Source organism: Pogoniulus pusillus, chromosome 11, assembly GCF_015220805.1.
Source record: "Pogoniulus pusillus isolate bPogPus1 chromosome 11, bPogPus1.pri, whole genome shotgun sequence".
Lineage (NCBI taxonomy): Eukaryota > Metazoa > Chordata > Aves > Piciformes > Lybiidae > Pogoniulus > Pogoniulus pusillus.
The window spans coordinates 20,309,441-20,328,546 of record NC_087274.1 but is presented as its reverse complement, the minus strand read 5'-3'; the positions used below and the strand labels follow the sequence as shown (position 1 = coordinate 20,328,546).

Below are 19,106 nucleotides of genomic sequence, written 5' to 3'. Positions count from 1 at the left end.
TTTGTTATGACTTTTTTCATGAGAGCACACTCAGGAATTAACAACATAATTGAGACTGGTCAATCTTTTAAATGTGTTTGCCTTTGAAATATGTGCCACGATTCCCTTACAACTCTGCCTTCAAACTGGGGAAACGTCTTTAAATTCTCTGCAAAAATTGGATTTGTGCATTCAAGTTGAGAAAGCATCCCCATTAAAACATAGTCTGCTCCATTTGATTGAAACTACACTTATTAATGTATTTGTTTCAGAACAACTGCTATTGCTATTGGTTTGGGTGAGGGGAGAGAAAGCTGTTGCAGCCATCCAATCTACTTTTTTATCTGATTGAAGAGCATACTTGCAAACATTAAGACTAATCATTAATATAAACTTTTGTAACACAAATGCATGGTTATGTTTTGATCACTTGCAAGCTCTTAAAATAATCTCTGCTAAACTACTGCAGTGTGGAAATATCTCCAGTGTTTCCTCTCTAAAGCTCAAGGAACATATGTATAAGACTTTCATTTCACCTCACCTCCTTGGGCTGCTTTGGAGCTGCTGCAGCCAGAGTATATGGCCATAAAGAAGTCTCAATTCAGCTCTTTGTTTATTGTGGAGAACGCAGTGGAATGACACTAGAGAATGTCTCTGCATTACTGGTCTTGTTTGGCTCAGGAACGTGATTTTTTGAAGAAATCTACTAACTGCCACCACTCTCTTTACTTTGATTCACATCAACAAGCCACAATCTTCCTATGCATCTCTTGTAGACTTCCTTTTTGACAATGCTGGCCCTGTGTGATACATTCTTTGTAACCTGTCGGAAGCCTGGCTCCAAGTCTAAAATTTGGAAGTCCTTGTGCTGCAGTCTGCTTTGTTTCAATTTGTAGCTATAAATGTTCAATATTAAATATATTTTTTTCCCAAAGATATATTTAACTTTTCCTTTTTTCCCATTTAACAATTTCACAACCTACTTCTAATGAAAAGAGGAAAGAATGATGTGGATAACTCTTGCTTAAGGTCATATTTTACAGTTTACTCATGTGCCATTCATCGTATGTGTTTCATCTTACCAGAAATTGAATTTTACAGGATTGCAGGATGTTAGGGGTTGGAAGGGACCCAAAGAGATCAAGTCCTCCCTGCTAGAGCAGGACCAGACAGTCTAGCTCAGGTCACAGAGGAATGCGTCCAGATGGGCTTTGGGCTTTGAAAGTCTCCACAACTTATCCCAGGAGCCTGTTCCAGTGCTCTGGGACCCTTACAGTAAAGAAGTTCCCCCTTGTGTTGAGCTGGAACCTCCTGTGCTGCAACTTACTTCCATTGCTCCTTGTCCTATCACAGGGAGCAAGTGAGCAGAGCTTGCCCCCCACCTCTTGACATCTGGTCCTCAGATACTTGTAAACATCTATTAAATCCCTTCTCAGTCTTCTCTTCTTCAGACTAAAAAGCCCCAGGTCCCTCAGTCTCTCATCGGGCAGTGCTCCAGTCCCCTAATCAATCTTGTAGCCCTACGCTGGACCCTCTCAAGCAGATCCCTGTCCCTCTTAAACTGGGGAACCCAAAACTGAACACAGTGCTCAAGATGAGGTCTTACCAGGGCAGAGTAGAGATGGAGGAGAACCTCCCTTGACAAGTGAATTAAGCTTGAAGATAAGAATACAAGAAGAGCTGTAGTGTCTCCTATGGAAGGTTAAAACCTTGACTTCATATCTTCAGTAAATTCATAAGACTGCGGATAAGAAGAAAATAACACAGAATCAGAAGCACATAGAAATTTCCTGTTTCAATCCAAAACAAACCAACCAACCACAAACAACCAACCCCCAAACAACTCATTTAGTTATGTATGAAACTTTAACTGAGCAATTCTTTAATGATAGCTGATAGCTAAAATGCAGTTCTGCTTACTAGTGCTGAGGCTCAACTAGCAGCTCCCTCAATAATCCAAGACAGCTGAAGCATTGAAGAGGAAATTAAGTGATGAACTCCACCGTATTTCTTTCAGTCTGAGTTAACCACATCTTATTATAAGTAAACTGATGAATATCTGCCCAAACCCACAACATTTTGTCATAGAAAAATACTCCCCCCCCCTTTTTTTTTCTTGTGAGGAATTCTGCATAGTTTGGGCCAATTCTCCTGTTTTACTTAGATACTGAAAAGAGAAAAGATACAATCTAGACATTTGTTTTAATCTCACATTGAAATCAGTAAGTTGGTTTGTTTTTTCATAGAGCTTAAAAGATAATAGGTAGGACTGCCTGATGTTCTGTTTTATTGAGTCTCTTAGAAATACACCAGCGTGTGGTGATATGATAAGATCTCTCCACAAGTTAAATCCTGTTCATTTGGTGTGGTAGTTTAATTAGAATTTAATTGATTCAAAGTCTTTGTGATGGTCATTTGCAGGCTTTTACTGCCATAATTTCAGAGTGCTTTTGGATGTCAAGATTGTGTAGTGAACAATAGAAGTGCAGGAAAATGGCAGTCATTGAATTAATTTTCCCAGATGAATAATTTAATCAGACTCAGTATATTTCAGCAGAGAATTTAAATCTACTCTTTTCCCTGGGCTTCAGAAATACTCTGCTCTAATCACTAGATATTTTTCCTTAGAACAACGAAATTACCTTTCACTATCTATATATTCTTTTTTTTTCCTCCAAGCACTTCTCAAAAGCTCAGGTTGAGGATTATTACTGAGATCAATGAAAACATTGCTATTTAGGGTAGAAATTCAGATTGCTTACTTGTTTTCTCCCCTTTTCTCAAGTAGATGGTAGCAGTATTTATATATGTTCTATAGCAGTTCTTAGAGGGGCTAAAAGAAGAGAAGAGAGGAAGCGTGCTGCTGTGTATTTGCATGATATCTAATTATTCTCTTTCCTAACACTAGCGAAATGAATACCAGATATGACATACTAGCGGGTTCTGCTTTTGCCATTGGGAATAAGAATCAACTCCCCTGACTCTAGGAGATTTGTGTGTAGAATTGAACTGGTGTAACCTAGATCAGAGGCTGTTCCAAAGATCTCCTATAAGGCAAATGCCTTCAGCTGTCAATCTGCCAGGCTGACCTGTCAGTGTCACATAATAATTAAACAGCAGCTGGTCTTAGTGCAAATTTATAATTGCTATAATCCTTATTGCTGACATGTCAATATTTAACTTGCATTAACCTTTCCTTTGAGGCTTACAAATAGTGCATCTCTGGCTCGTTCAGTCTAATTTTTCATGTCATTGCCTTGCAAGGTACAAAGATTTATATTGTCATTATGTGATGGATACAGACCACTCCTTTACTTAGCCTTGTAAGATGCACTACCTCTAGAATAACACTGGTTTATATATTTATTTTCTGACTTGCCTTCAAATCACCTTTTAACTACTTAATGATTTATAATAGGAAGGCCAAGTCTGGGATATTCAGCATGAGGATGTCGCTCCTGTGAATTTCAGACATCTTTTCTGGAGAGTAAACCACTCTACTGTACTATAATATTGCTATAAGTTACAGCCTCAGTCTCGGATATTCAGCATGAGGATGTTGCTCCTGTGAATTTCAGACATCTTTTCTGGAGAGTAAACCACTCTACTGTACTATAATATTGCTATAAGTTACAGCCTCAGTTTCTAAATTTGTTTTGGTTTCAACTGCAGTTAAAGCGAATCAGTAGCCTTAAAACTGATGAGTAAGATATTGGGAATTTTGGAATATTTAGGAGAAGTCAAAACATGCTCATTATTTTAGTTGCCAGTTTTCAGAAAACAAATTTTTGGCCAGAGTTTTTTTTTTTAATCAAAATTCCCTGGAGATATATATGCACAGTCTAGCTGACAGAAAAAGAAATAAAGACAATCAAAGGAACTTGCATATTGTCACAATCTGAACCGGTCCTTACCTCACAATGTGTTGGAAAGCAATAGCTTGCCTGTAAACTTGGCTTAGAAGAAATAAGCCTAGTTTTGCATTATTCTCTTCCAAGGTGTTTGTTTTTTCAGCCACTGATAATACAGAAGCTTGTAAAACTATTGCAATTAGATGCAGCTTTACATTTGGAACCAAGGAATAAAACAGAGGTACCTTCACAAACTCTTGTGACTATTCTTCTGCTCATCCCACCAAACTAAAGCACGTTCTAGAAAGCTATCCACTATTCCCATTTCCACAGCTCTGGGGGTTATCTCGCTTGCTGCTCTATAAGGTTCTGAGCATTACTTGACAAGTGCCTTTATACTTGCCCTTGTATTCCTTGCAACAATTGGACTTCTTTGGCTTAATGTAACAGTTCAACATATCATAAATCCTGGCAATTAAAAATTCTCACTGCAGATTAAAATAAAAAACTTAGCACCTGCTTATTCCCTCTTCAGCCTTATCATCTCATCTTCCCATTATCTACTCAATAAAAGCAAATTACAGGGCAGGGTTTTTCCTTGAAAGGGTGAATTAAAATTCTACCCAGTGTAGATATTGTTGGATGATTTATTGAGATTACAAATAACCTGTACTCATGCTTATAATTAAACAATCTAATTCATCACTTACTGTGGTACTTCTGAGAGGTCTTGACTCTTGGCTTCCTACAGGTTACTGCTTATATCTTCCAGATCAAGCTGTAAAGCACTACTTAAGTGTGTAGTGAATTTATCAATGCCAGGCATCATGCATAGCAGGCACAGAAGATTTCATTTAATTCAGATTGATTAACAGAAAGTGAGAGATGTAAGCATGAAAAAAAAAGTTAGACTGAGCTATATTTACACAAGAACTCCTTTAGCATCTGAACACAACATAAAATCTGTGAATTTTCTTTAAGAATTAAACAATTCTAAGGGGAGAATATTACACTTCTAGAGCAAATGTTAGAACAGGCTGTAGAATCCATGGGTCCTACGAGTTCCAAGAATGAATTTAATGATTGCTATGGTTACATCAACACATAGCTTAGTTTGATATAATCAGCTGTGATGTGCCATGGCACAGAAATTGCAAAGATATGTTTGGTTTAAAAAAAAGCCATTGCCAATATGTTCTTGTTTTACAAACATAGGAGATATTTTGAAGTTCCAGAAAGGTTTAAGATGCAGGCTGTCAACTGTGTTTAGCTATCGTGATGTCTACTTAAAAGGTTTCAGACTGATCGGATCACACTTCTCTAAAGAGAATTACCTGCATTTAAGAATAAGAATATCAAAAAAGGAGACACTAATTTTTTTCTTCTGTGCTTGTAAATCCCTTCCAGTGATACTTTTCTTGAAATTAATTCTCCTGAATACATAATAAGTTCCTTTATCTCCTTGCCATAATATGCTCTCCATTGTCATGCCCCCATGTATCCTTGTTCTCTTCCCACTACTAGATTTGTCAGCATTTCTTTTGTCTTGAAATGAATCTTAATTTTCCTTATGTTTGTCTCCTGTGTTTCTTCTAATCATATAAATCCTGTTTATTTTGCTTTAAAGTTCACATATTTTTCAAAATCAATATTATTATCATGTTATTTTGATATTTTTATTTCAGTGTGTCTCCTTTTAATTATTTTTCTCTTCCATGTGATGTTTGCAACTTCAGGCAGATGGCAAAGATGACCAGAGAAGGAATTAGACAGCATATATTTGTAAATGACTTAGGTGACAACATACTCCTAGTCAAAAAACTACTCAATCTCCTTTCTACCCAAGTTTATAACTTCCAGGTTATATTTCATTAAAAGTTGGATAATATATTACAAAACTATGCAAATGGCATGCAATAAATGTCTGAAGTGCTCACAAAGAATAATGTTGATTTTGTGGTAGATTCTGTCATTTAACTCAGAGAGAGTTTGGGGCTTCCATCTTTGGTTCTGCTTTCTTTAACCACTGAAGAGTACCATGCAATAACAGCATTGTGCTCTCACTTTGGCAGCTTTGTGTTTCAGAGAAGGATGCAGAGGTTGTGCTTGGCTTTGTTGGGGTATTTTTTGGCATAGGTGTACAGCTTTCACTCCCTTTATAAGGATCTAATCTAAGTTCAGGCTACTTTTGATAGTCGAATCAGTAAGACACGCTTTGGAGAAGTACAAACGACAGGTCCACATCTCTGGAACAAAAAGGCTGCCTGGAAGCAAGCTCTTGTACTTTCTTTAACCACATAGATCTTGTGCAAAAAGTCATCTCCTCCTTTACAACATGCACACCACTGGAAGTAATCTCTGCTTTGAATTTCCAAGGGGTGGAGAAGCCCTAATACGAGCTGACAAGTTCAGAGTAGCTCCTATGCAAATTATTTTCTTTTTCCTGAGTGCAGGCAATTACCTTCTCAGAGTGAAGTATTTAGCTTGCATGCTGGGTCTCCTGCTGGGTGACTAATTTTTAAATGTTAAAATGTCTCAATCGATACCTACAACTGACACAACAAAAATTTCCATGCACCTCAAGATGTTGAGATAAGAAGAAAACTTTACTGGGAACTGTTGGTAGCTCTTAGTAAGAAAGCAAATATTGACAGTGATTAGTTTTTTGAGTGTAATTATTTTATGAGATGTTTAATATTTAAAGTTACCAGCACTAAGCAGAAGATTTGAGTTCATGTGTCAGAGTTTCATATATGATTGCAGTGTGTCTGAAGAGTGATTTTTGCATGAAATATTTGCTTGTGGTTCTTGAGTTATTCAAATTGGTCTTACTCAAAGGTTTTTGTGGTACTATAACATGAGTCTGATTGTGTCTTTGACTTGTTCTCCTTGAAGACTTAGTGTTTAATTTTAAAGTTACACTGTATTTACTCGATTTTAATAACAGCCTTATATTTTTTCAGTTGTTTTAAGAAAATCCTTTGACATCTACTTATTCATCCTCCTATGATCACACATGATTGAAATTTTCATGCATTTCAATAAGCTTTCTTGCATTCTAGATTGTGCTCAACCATATATTGTGTCCTGTTTGGTCATATTTGCATCTTAGATATATTTATATGTGCATATATGACTTAGTTTATATCCTACTAAACTCTGAGAAAAAAAGGTCAATGTCTATTCTTTCATAATGGAATACTTCAGAATCAGGAGGACAAGACATAAAACTGAATCTGAAATACTTGCACTCCTGTTTCTTATCTTTCTTTCTCTGGAAAGGATTAAGCCTGTACATAGATACCTGAATAGGAAACAACCTCATTATTCTTCCATATTTTGTCTCATACAGTTATGCCCTTCTTCTGACACACTTTTGATCTGTGTTACCATGCATAAATCATATCTGAGTTCACAAAGCAATCTGACCTTGGGAAAATTGAGCTCGTTCAGGTACAAACTGTATCTCAGAACAGGTTTGCAGTGGTCTAATTGCAAAAAGAGTCAGAAATAGGCAGACAATATTTCTTTTGCAAAGTTTCAGATTGAATTAATTTTTACAGTGTAAGCATACCTAATTTTGTAAAGGTACAATAAGCTACTACCAAAACCTTTCAACAGCTGCAGAGAGCCGGTAATAAAACCTACTCATTTCCGAGTCTGAAACAATCAGAGGTAAAGCCCTGATCTACATGAAGGCAGGGGGATCGGTGTCCCAAAGCAAATGAAATTAGTCATGTGGTGTTTGCCATTCAATTGAGTTCCTTTTAAAATGTTTCCCTACCAACTTGGACAGCTTACACAGTGAGACTGATTCTGTTCTACTGAACAAGGTGTGAAAGGATATGTGTGTACCTGACTATTATTTGTGGGTTTGTATTTCCTTTTTTTTTTTCATTGGCAAATTAGTCCTAAGCAGGAGTTAGGCAACTAATTACCTTTGTGGTTCTGGGAGTGAATAATCAAAAGATGGAAATGTTCATGTAAGCTACTAGCTGAAAGTATTGTTCTCTTCAGATATATTGCGCAGGTTTGGGAGTTACCTGCACCCCCATATAGGTTAGGAATTCACCCAGACTAAACTCAACTGACTGGAGTTTAAAGAATGAAGCTGTATTTATATTGCACAATTGTAATTATATTGCACAATTTACAAGCAATAGAATATATACATATGTATCTACAACTATATACAGTAATATGCAAGTTAAAAGTAATACAGAGATATGAAACCCCTCTCAGCATCAGAGCTGCCCAGGAGGGCTTTGAAACCAACTCCCCTCCCTCCTCCTTCTTCCACCCTCCCTCCCATATCTTAGTATCTCTCTTACATGCAGGGTGAACTGGAAAAGGGTGACAAGAGGTATTAGAAGATTGGTTAGTTCAAGTTATGCAGTTTCTGGGAGAGGAGTTAATATGACGAGCAGGCAGCCACAGACAGAGACTGACTTATCTTTGTTTGTGTTCTTGTTTTCATATGTCTCAACAGAACAAATGGGCAACATAGACATCACTATTGTTTTCTTTTCACAGCCAAAGATCTAATTTCTCTCATTAAAATACTCCAATTAGCCTCAAACCAGCACATATGTGCACAGAAATGTGATTATTGACAATTAGAAGAAAATGAACACTAGAGAAAGAAGCACTCACTTTTAACTACTACTTTTAACAACCCCAAAATCTTCATGGAATTATCTTTCTTCAAGTGGTAGAAGTAACACAGAACAGAGCTGTACAAAAGGAACTAATTTATTGGCTGTGTGAGAATATCTGTGATGCATAGACACTTGAGGGATGCAGAAGTCAGGCAGATAAAACATTAGAAGTATAGGGATAACCTGAAATAAATTTTTGAACACAAGATAAATGAAAACACAGTAATAATAAATCAAGCTCTTGAAATTTAACTTAATTTTAATGTGGATCAATTTAAATTTAATTAAAAAAACAAGCTAAAGAGATTACAGCCTTATAAAAAAGAATTTAAAAGTATTCTAGAACTAGTTACATAATTTTGTGTTGTGTATGAGCACAAATCTATTTGTTGGCATGATTGCCATGCCAGGGTAACTTTGTTTCTGCCAAAACATAGGTTTTTCATTTTGTTCAATCTGTGACCTTTTAAAATTGCAAGAGTTCAATGGCAACCAATTTGCAACATCCATCACTCTCATCACAGCTGCTCCAATGTCCCTGAGTACAGAGGTGCTGAAATGGGAAAGAAATTAACAACTTATTTGTGAAAAGTGTACTTTCTTTCCCAAGTGCCTGATGAGAGTTCTCTTTTGCTGTGCCTGTTGCAGATAAATCAGCCTTCCTATTTGACTTCACTACACAAGTCTACACAAAAAGCAAAAACATACATCAGACACTGATATATCCAAAACAATCTTTGAGTTCCTGGAACAAAGGATAAGTGAACAATCAACATTATGTTAAAAATATTAATATTTCAGTGAATAGACAGGTCAATAAATTACAACAGCATGGCTTAATTATACTTTCATGTGGAACTTGTGGTTACTCATGCTGCATATTGCGTCTATGGCTATGTAGTGCATTTAGCCTTTCAAGCAGGGAAACAAAAGCTTCAAAGGCTCTTTCACTTCTACAGGGTACACCAGGGAAGCCACTCTAGGGTCCAGTGTCAAATTAGAGGTATGTAGTGTATCACAAACAGCATTTCTAAGAACACTTCTCATTTATCATATCTTGTGGTGTGCCTGACCTGATCCTGGTACTCAGTCTGATTCGACCTATGGACACCACATACACTCTGCAATGCAGCACACAGCTTAGGACAGGTTGTAGTTGTTGACACCAGTGGATTCCTAGCCACCCTGATGTGGCAGCACAACTGGAAGTAAGGAGAGATGGTGGCTGTTTTATAGTGCTCTCAGATGAAGGCATAGACCCTCTGAGGTGACAGAGCCAGAATGACCCAGAGATGCAGTCTCCTGAGCAGCACTGTCTGTTTTCCATGTCTGAGCTGGAAGGTGGCACCTCCACTGACCTCTGACCAGACTGGGTAGTCTGAGATGACAAGAGAAGGCAATTCTGATGATGAGATGCACAAAGATTCCATACGTGCATCCCTTAGCAAGTGAGAACTCTCTTCCTCCCACTGACATGATATCAAGGTGGGAAAATATTTTAGTGCATTGAATCATCCTGTATTGTGATCGGCAAAGACTCTGCAGATAAACATAAGAAGGAAAATCTTAGCTCAGAAATGGGATCATAGAATCAACCAGACTGGAAGAGACCTCCAAGATCATCCAGGCCAACCTAGCACCCAGCCCTAGCCAGTCAACTAGACCATGACACCAAGTGCCTCATCCAGTCTTTTCTTGAACACCCCCAGGGAATCCACCACCTCCCTGGGCAGCCCATTCCAACACCAATCATTCTCTCTGTGAAGAGATTCCTCCTAACATCCAGCCTATACTTGCCCTGGCACAACTTGAGACTGTGCCCGCTTGTTCTATTGCTGGTTGTCTGGGAGAAGAGACCAACCCCCACCTGGCTACAGCCTCCCTTCAGGTAGTTGTAGACAGCAATGAGGATGTTAGCATCAATTCTGTTCTGACCTTCAATTTTTCCAGGTCTCTTGGAGAACCACGGGTCAGGTTTTCTCAAGTCTTGTGAAAAAAACCCATTCAGTTGTAGTAAAATAGAGGATCAGAGAGCTGCATGTCTGAGTGTGTGGGAAATTTACATTGCAAATAATAGGAAACTTTATGATTCCACTGAAGATTTAGATGTTTCACTTTTCTTTCCACTGTACTCCAGCCTCAGCAAATCTTTCCTTTAATTACTTCCTGTTCAATAATTGATGTTTCAGCTGCAAGTCTTTTACATTAATATTTTACAAAATTATTTATATAAGAAGTTTCACACATGAAGACTGTAATTGAGTCAGTATTTTGGTCAAATTTCTTGTGCAACTACTGGTTTACTGTAAAATTAAGGGTGGGGAGGAGAAAATTTGGCTGTATTCTATCTCCATAAGGACTGACTCAACCCACAATAGCTTGAGGCTATTAATATCACAAATCTTTGTACTAGAGATTTCAAAGTGAATGTACTTTAACATCAAACAGGCAATTAAAAAAGAATCAGAAAGTAAATCTCATAAGCCTCTATTTTGTGAAATTCCCTAGTGTTGCCAGTATTAAAAAATGCCTTTTTCCAGTTCCTGGAAGTCTCTGAAGAGTAAAAAAAGAGTAAATAAAAAGATATTAAATAAACGTGATCACATTCTGCTTGCCCCTGTCAATCAAAAATAATAAGACATGTTAATTCTTATCAGGGATCTCAGCAAAACACATTTCTGATTACCAACATTAATAACACTGAAAGTGCACTTATTAGCAACTCTTATGATCTCTCACTGTACAACGTGGTGGTTACTTGTCTTGGCAGTATCAAGTAGCAGAAGTCTTTTTATCTTCATAGAGTAGGATGCTGTAATGAGTTTCCCAGTGCTTTGTTGTTTATTGGATGTGAGTGTGATGGTTTGGGTGTTCTTCCCCCCCCCCCCCCCCCCCCCCCCCGACTTTGGAAATCACCCAGACTAGACTCAGCTGGCTCTGGAAAATTGAATGAAGCTTATAGTTAGAGCTTAGCTCAATATACAAGCAGATTTACAGAATATAGAGTTATATGTAAAAATAGACAAGGTAAAAGGTAATACAGAAACACAACTCACCTCCCAGAAACCTGACTCCCCAGGAGGGGCTCCCAACTGCCCTTCCGCCTTCTCCCACCCCTCTCAACCTTACCCTAGTCCCAAGGAAGAATGGAGGTTTGGCCAGGGGGTTAGGGAGAAAAGTGGATTAATCAGAGAGATGGCAGAGAGGCTAGAGAGAGAAAATGCAGCTCAGGCAATGCCCCAAGAAGAAGTGCCTTATCTATGTTTTGGTTCTTGTTCTTGCATATCTCAGCAAGCCTATGAGTGAAGTAGACATCCCCATTGTTTCCCTTTCACAGCCTGTGATCTAATCCTTCTCACCAAAACATTCTAGCTAGCTTCAAACTAGCACAGTGAGGTGTTTTGTTTTGTAGGTGTGGGGGGTTTTGTGTGTTTTGTTGTTGTTTGGTAGGTTAGTTGGTTTGTTTTTTCCCAGGTTTGTTTTGGGTTTCTGTTTGTTTCTTTGTTTGTTTTCATTTTCCTGGGTGAATGAGAAATATTTTTGCTGCAGCCAACAAACTCAGCTTTTGGAGTCAGGCATTGTGCCTCTTGAAGGCACATTTAAAACTCTTCTAGTCCAGTGCTTTCTGAATGTATTTGAATATTCAATCCCATCACCTCAGGGAGCTTCATAAATTGAGCAGAATTTTATTTTCTATTTTACAAGACAGTAGATGCTTCTTTTATTCCCAAGACCATGCTACAAACTGACTGATACCCTCCAGCTATTATCAAAGCAAACCAATATTTATTATGAGAAGAATAAATAAATTACTTGTTATTGAAGCAAGTGTCTGAAGAGGAAAATAACGAGATGCAGGTTCAGAAAAGAGCCAATCTCTTCACTCACTCTTACCTGAGCTCAAACAGCCTTTGTAGCACTGTGAAGTAACCACATGCTGGAATTAGAAAACAGAAAACCTTATTTGTGCTTTGGGCTGGTTTATTTTCTGGAGAGAGAGCAAACTAAAATTGCCCTCAAAGGCATATTCTGTCCAGAGAGACATGCATTTGAAAACAGAATTCGTTTGAGTGTATTTGAATTTTTTTTTTTTTGGTAGAGTTAGCATAAAAATTGTGAGCATGATAAATAACAACATCAACAACAATTAAAATTAGAAGCAGAAAATGAAAGCAAGGAGGTGGGAATAATCCATTTAATGTTCTAAGTGAACATGATGAGTATATTCAGGTTAGTAAGTAATGTAGGAAGCATTATCTCCAGTGACCATGGATATGGTGTAGTCAAGGTGCTGTACAGATAATGGCGTTTAAGTATCCAGTGTGTGATCAGTTGTAGCACTTCCTTTCCTTACTGCAACTCTTGAACACTCCTTGGTTTTCTATCTTTGGCTGACAGAAATGAGAGTCTCCTTATTGACTTCAGTTATTCAATGGCTCATAATAGAACTCTCTCGGTCTAGTTTCTTTAATCTTACAGAATGATCAAAATGTTATTTATCTGGAGGGGGGGAGGGGAATGGGGTGGGGGTGGGAGGACTCTTAATGAGGCAATCTGATGGTTTCCTTTGGCTTCCACTCTCATTACTAATTTATCTGAACCTCAGACATAAACCAGCCAGTGCATTTACCCCAAATAGAGTGACTTATCGGCGCTTTCTCTGACACACATTGCATGGTTTCAGATTCTTGCACTCTTCTGCTCCCTCTGACTTCATACATTTGCTTATTAGAAAAGACAGAGAAAATTTAGAAGTACCACATGTGGTTAAACAGCACTGCTTTTAATAATAATTACTGTCAGAAATGTGTGTCTATACATCAAAGGAGCTGGCTAGACACATGCAAAACAGCAAAATGACAATCTCAACAGTTTAAGTGTCATCACATTAGCCAAGAGATACAGGCAGTGTGTGTAAAGAAACAAAGGGAAATAATGACTTGGCAAAAGCAGTGCTAGTATCAGCGCAGCCATAAACTAGTTGTGGTAATTTTGTTTTTGTCATGTCTCTCACAGGAGGTATTTTTTTCTGCTATTGAGGTTCCCTTTCAAGAATGCCCTGGTAGTAAAATATCCTTTCAGAATCCAAATAATTACAATGTTTCTTGATGGAAAACACTCATATAATCACAGCAGAATGGGAATGGCCATATTTGTTCTGTGCTGCTCTTGTGGAATTACATCTGGCTTCCTGAGGCATGGCAGAACTCCTGAAGAAATATTGTGTTAGAATCATGATATAGTGGTTAGATAGCTGCTTGGTTTATAATATGCAGTTCAAAGGAACTGGAAATACAGGTATTTTCTGGCTTTTTAAAAGCATCTTTCAGAGTATTCCACTGCTATGGAAATTTGCTCTTGTATACTTTTGCATAATCAACTCCTTATCCAGAGTAATATTTAGTTTCAGCCATTATACACAGATTTACATATAAGATCATAATCACACCTAAAACACATTTCCATATGTTACTATTCTTGACAAACATTTATTTGCCTTCTCTTGGGGACTGGTATGCCTCATATTTGTGGATGGCATCACTTTGAAACAAGGAGACACACCGAAATGGGCAGTGTTTGTGTAGCCTCTATCACTTTATGTACAGCAGCCATTTTCTAACAAAAGCTAACACACAAAGAACTGTCATTTCCCCACTCTTATTCCTCTGTTTTGGGGTTTTTTTTGGTTTGGATTTTTTTGTTAGTTTGCTTTTTTTGGTTGTTATTTCTTCCCTTTCTATTTGCTTTCTTTTGATACTTCACACTTTCTATTAATCTCATATTACAGTTGCTGAAGAATGATGTTTCTATATAAATTGTACTTTATATATATATAGGCTATTGTCAGAGGTATGGATTATGTGTATGAAATCAGGAGACTTCTACACCATTTCATTCACACAGATGAAGTTCCTTTCCTTTTTTGCACTTAATGATACATCAGTCTTTGTCAAAGCCTATTTGCTATAAATGAGCTCAGGCATATTTCTTCAGTGATTCAAGTCCTTCTTTATTACTCCTCATTACTTGATGTTCCACTCAATTTAATCACATCTGCATACTGGGAAATTGTCCTTAGACTCATAATTCTAGTTATTTGTATTATGATACACTTGATAAAGCTGAATTCTTAGCTAGTTCTCTCTAGTATATGTAGAAATTTTATCACTATGAGTAAATTGTGTTCTTGATGCCAGATCCAACGCTGTATCTTTGACATCATTATAATTTTATTTGAAGTTTATTACAGCAAGATGTTAGAAGCATTGTCTACACGAGAATGTGGGTAAAAGTTGCTGGGAGTATAAAAGCTGTACTTAAATCTTGGCATATTTACCCAGTGAATCTTTTAGCTGTTTCAAAATAGCTTGGTAGTACCAAAAATGAGTGGGTTGAATTCAGTGACCTTCTGTCACTACAGCAGCATGTTGGAGCAGCTGTGAGGACAGGCTGAGGGAGCTGGGGTTGTTCAGCCTGGAGAAGTGAGGGCTCCAGGGAGACCTAATGTCAGCCTTCTGGTACTTGAAGGGGACTACAAGAAGGATGGAGAGAGATGTTTTTCAAAGGCCTGCAGTGACAGGGTGAGGGCAATGGCTTCAATCTAGAGCAGACTAGATTGAGACTGGATGTTAGGAACAAGTTCTTTACTATGAGGGTGGTGGAGTGCTGGAACATGTTGTTCAGGGAGGTGGTTGGGGCTCTATCCCCAGAGACATCTAAGGTGAGGCTTCATGGGGCCCTAGGCAACCTGATCTAATTGAGGATGACTTGGGAGGGGAAGGGGTGAGGGGGTGTTGGACTAGATGACCTTTGGAGGTCCCTTCCAGCCTATTCTATGATTAAGACATGGCAGTTCATTTCCCTCATAAACTTGATTAGGGATCTCTTTCTTATAGATGGAATACAAGAAGGCAATACAGACAACTAGAATATGTAGGCAACTCTTTGACTAATATTATGAACACTTTTGACATGTTTTGAAACTTGGTTTTTGCTCAGTACAACCTTGCCTCTGCTTATCACTTTCATCAAAACTTGAACGAAATTGAAGGACAGGCTAATTAAAGAGAAACATTCAGAGATAAGAGTATGGATTGAAAGACTAATTGCAAGACTTCAGAACCCTCTTTTGTTTCTGTTTTCCATTTGTACTTTTCCTTCAGAAAAAAAAAAAATAAAAAGAAGTCAGTTTCTACTGGAATTAGGTAATAATGTTCAGTTCCTCATCCTGCATTTTAAATTTGGGGTTAGTTTCCCCCTCCCCATCTTGAGGTCTTTGGGGCTTCTACATCCTGTTTCCCTTAAGCAAAAACCGAAGTGAGGGAAATATGATCGTGTAAATTTGATGGAAAAGCCATGTTCTACTGCTCAGTTGTATAAATTATGCACAAATATTGACTTACGTATGCTGTAAGGCCTCCTAGAAGAGGCCCCAGCATGTGCATCTGTTGAAAGAGCCTGCCAAAAAAAGTGTGCTTCAGCCTCCAACATGTAAAATATGCATATTCAATTACAAAAAATACTGACATCATTTCAAAAGGGTTTCAGCGACTTGCTACAGGCCTCAGGAAGCAATAAGTTGCGTGCCAACGACTCATGTAACTTTTATGTGTCTCTTTAACTGCCTTAAACAACACCACCAAGAATAAATGGACATTATTGCCTGGCATTTTGTGTAATACACAACACACTGGAATTTCCCTCAGAGGAACATGTATATAATATACATGTGTATAACAACATATATGCTAGCATGTCTCCATGCAGCATGTTGAGAGTGGGAGAGCAGGACAGGCAGCCATAAGCTTATATGTTCAAAAAGCTTGGTTTTGCCAGATGTGTCTCTTTCAGATCAGAAGTACACTTTGCTGCAGTGTACTTGATAGTATTTTCCCCCAGCTTGTTAAAAAAGAACCAAAAGTGTGGGATCATAGAATCATAGGATGGTTTAGGTTGGAAGGGACCTCAAAGCTCATCCGGCTCCAACCCCCTGCCATAGGCAGGGACACCTCCCACTAGAACAGGTCACTCAAGGCCTCATCCAACCTGGCCTTGAACTCCTCCAGGGAGAGAGCAGCCATAACCAAACTGGGTAAGCTGTGCCAGTGTCTCACCACCCTCTCTGGAAAGAACTTCCTAACATATAGTTTAAATCTCCCCTCTGCCGGTTTAAACCCATTACTCCTCAACCTGTCATTACAAGACCTCATCCATATTCCCTTCTGTAGACCCCCTTCAGACCCTGATAGCCCTGAATATTGACAAAAATAAACACACAGTTTGAAGCATCACCTTTGGCTTTTTATTTCTGTGCCAGAGTTGAAGTTCTATTTGGGAGAGTAGCAAATGTTTAATGTATGCACATTCCTTTGAATAAGAATCTGAACTTACAAGTCTTGTAGTCTCTTCAGCTGCTCTGTGTGTGCTACAAAAATGGCTAGCAATAGAATATGAACCCTGCCTCATGCCTAAAATAGATATAGATTGGCTGACCTAACCACAGGCGTACTTGTAATGAACACAATTTTGAGTGTTTTATACAGCTGTAATCTAAGATTAGGAACATATGGTTCTGGTGGAAAATTAGCACTATGAAGATATATAGCAGCGAAAATTTCATGACATTTTCAGAACACATAAAGCACCCTGGGCTTAGATAAATTCAGACCTAACCCGTTTTGAAACATGAAGGTTGTAGCCTTGTCAAAACAAGTCTGAATAATGATAACACCATCATGATTTATTGAAGTTCTTATGAGGAATAATGAGAGTTTTAAATGATCATCTGTGTTAGTGTTTCATCTGCATGGGTATCACAGAGCATTATTTGTGAAAATAATAAAGCCTCAATAGAAAGGCCAAATGATTACTCGGATAAAGAAGACAAAGTCCTGTGAAATAATTTAATTTCATGTCATTAGATTTTCCTTTCCGAGAATATTTATTTAGGGGATGAAAAACAATGAATTTGGAAGTCAGCCTTGTTTTCAGAGCTCAATTTGCCTAAGTACAGTTTTGGATCCACGGATGCAGAGTGCTCCACCAGCATAAGAAAGACTTTGCTGTGAGTAATTCCACCCTGATCAGACTTAAAAGGTATATTCCCCTCACACAGTGCTCTGGGGAGTCTGTTTCAATTTTATTCACACTTAGGAAAACACTGCACTTCCAGAAATACAGAGGAGAAAAAACAATCCAAAACCAAATTTGGCCACCAGTTTCCTAAAGTGAGTACTTAATGGGAAACAAAGTCTAACAGTTATCTGCAGCTAGAAAGCAGAGTGCTATATGCAGTAGTCATAGAAAGTAGAAGGTGAGCCCATTGACCAGCTAGGCATTGATCAAAAGATGAGCCCATTGGTCAGGCTAGGCTTTGATCAAGTAAGGGAGTGATTTTCAGGAGCTATAACATAACAAGCATCTAGATTATGGCTGCATTTCAGACAATAAGAGCTTCATTTGTTACTTGGTTCCAACAATTACTTTGGAAGAGTTAAACAAGGCTTTTCCTTCATTTTGACAGGTCTAGAAACAAAGACTGGGATCATATTGAAGAGAGATGGAAAATCTGATTTCATATAATCAAACACAGATATTTTGCCTGTGTTTTGTTCATCTCATGCTAAAGTTTTTTAAGTCCCCAGAAATAAGTGCAGGGATTTGTGTTTTGGATTTCTCATTCTTAATCTATCATCAGTGAGAAAGAGATAGGGAGCTACTGGAAATAGCCCAATGGATGGCCACAAAGATGATGAGGGGACCAGAGCACCTCCCTTACCAGGAACGGCTGAGAGATCTAAGGCTGTTTAGCCAGGCAGAGAGAGAACTGAGGTGGATTCTTATCAATGTTTATCAGTATCTAAAGGGTGGGGGTAAAGAGTTTGGGGCTGAGCTATTCTCATGGTGCTCAGTGATAGGTCAAGGGCCAGTGGGTACAAACTAGAACACAAGAAGCTGTACTTAAACATAAGGACAAACTTTTTTTTCCTGTGAGGATGATGGTCAGAACCAGTGAGGTTGTGGAGTCATTTTCCTTCTCTGGAGACTTTCCAAACCAGCCTGAATATGTTCCTGTGTAACCTGATCTAGGTGAACCTGTGTTAGCAGCAGGGTGGGACTATATAATCCCTGGAGACCCTGACCCCTACCACTCTGTGATTCTGTGACAAAATATAGTGTTTGGACTCTTTACTACCTGTCTGTTGAATTAAGTCTGATGAGTAGAAACTGTACAGAAAAGTAGAGAGGGAAAAAAAATACTTTTTTTTTTTTTTTTTTTGTGTGGGAAATATTTCCTTCAGCAGCAGCAGACAGTGGCTCTCACCTGTCTGTAAGTCCATTTATAGCTTTATTTTTTAAAACTATAAAATTTGAATAGAAAAAATATGAGGTTCTCACCAGACAGATGAGAACTTTATGGAAGTTCTGTGGTTTTCCAAACCCACGGTTGATCGAAGGAACTATGCAATTATATCACAATCAAATTGGGTAAGAAATTTATATGCATACATAAAAAAAAAAAAAGTCATGGAGTTTTAATAGTCTGGAGCTAAAAGACTGTGCTACCATATTAATATCTATTAGGTCTTCTCTACCATTATGATATTTGAGGTTTAGT

General features: G+C 38.1%; 1 long non-coding RNA gene across 1 annotated transcript in view; it reads left to right on the top strand.

Moving 5' to 3' along the window:
- LOC135179762 (uncharacterized) overlaps window positions 1–9,333 on the top strand; it is a 220,740-nt gene extending 211,407 nt beyond the window's left edge. The window contains exon 4 of the long non-coding RNA XR_010304114.1: window positions 9,137–9,333. This is a non-coding gene — a long non-coding RNA (uncharacterized LOC135179762). The remainder of the gene's footprint in view (window positions 1–9,136) is intronic.
- Window positions 9,334–19,106: the final 9,773 nt, after the last annotated feature.